The 1,241-nt window shown below is 48.4% G+C and overlaps 1 non-coding gene across 1 annotated transcript; it reads right to left on the reverse strand.

Moving 5' to 3' along the window:
- Positions 1-233: 233 nt before the first annotated feature.
- Trnas-cga (transfer RNA serine (anticodon CGA)) lies at positions 234-308 on the reverse strand. The gene has a single exon. It is a non-coding gene; the product is annotated as a tRNA-Ser (tRNA).
- Positions 309-1,241: the final 933 nt, after the last annotated feature.

Genomic DNA, 1,241 nt, shown 5'->3' on the forward strand with positions numbered 1-1,241 from the left:
GAAGCACGACTCACGCCCGGTACTCACAGCTTTACTTCTGCCAGTACCTCGTCTCCTACCTTCCAAACTTTACAGAAGCTCTCCTGCGAACCTTGCAGAACTAGCACTCCTGAAAGAAAGGATATTGCGGAGACATGGCTTAGCCACAGCCTGGGGGATGTTTCCAGAATGAGATTTTTCACTCTGCAGCGGAGTGTGCGCTGATATGAAACTTCCTGGCAGATTAAAACTGTGTGCCCGACCGAGACTCGAACTCGGGACCTTTGCCTTTCGCGGGCAAGCGCTCTACCAACTGAGCTACCGAAGCACGACTCACGCCCGGTACTCACAGCTTTACTTCTGCCAGTATCTCGTCTCCTACCTTCCAAACTTTACAGAAGCTCGAGTCTCGGTCGGGCACACAGTTTTAATCTGCCAGGAAGATTCATATCGGCGCACACTCCGCTGCAGAGTGAAAATCTCATTCTGGAAACATTCCCCAGGCTGTGGCTAAGCCATGTCTCCGCAATATCCTTTCTTTCAGGAGTGCTAGTTCTGCATGGTTCGCAGGAGAGCTTCTGTAAAGTTTGGAAGGTAGGAGACGAGGTACTGGCAGAAGTAAAGCTGTGAGTACCGGGCGTGAGTCGTGCTTCGGTAGCTCAGTTGGTAGAGCACTTGCCCGCGAAAGGCAAAGGTCCCGAGTTCGAGTCTCGGTCGGGCACACAGTTTTAATCTGCCAGGAAGTTTCATATCAGCGCACACTCCGCTGCAGAGTGAAAAATCTCATTCTAGAAATTAATAACTTCTGAATTGTGCGGACAGTTGTCTCCTATTTTGCTCGACGGTATTCAAATATCATATCAGAAAACAATAAAAAACGTCGGTATATTCCTTGAGGGTATTTCTTTTTCTGTCGTTGCCATTACAAAAATGCGTGATTTTTTCACATTTGTTGAAGCGTTTCGCTTTATTGAAGTAAAGCATCATCGGTGGTCCGTAACTAGTTCAAAAATGGTTCAAATGGCTCTGAGCACTATGGGACTTAACACCTGCGGTCATCAGTCCCCTAGAACTTAGAACTACTTAAACCTAACTAACCTAAGGACATCACACACATCCATGCCCGAGGCAGGATTCGAACCTGCGACCGTAGCCGTCGCGCGGTTCCGGACTGAGCGCCTAGAACCGCGAGACCACCGCGGCCGGCCCGTAACTAGTTATTTACGTTATGATTTGCTGTTAGATTGAAAAACAGTTCGTTA

Source organism: Schistocerca cancellata, chromosome 12 (assembly GCF_023864275.1).
Source record: "Schistocerca cancellata isolate TAMUIC-IGC-003103 chromosome 12, iqSchCanc2.1, whole genome shotgun sequence".
NCBI lineage: Eukaryota > Metazoa > Arthropoda > Insecta > Orthoptera > Acrididae > Schistocerca > Schistocerca cancellata.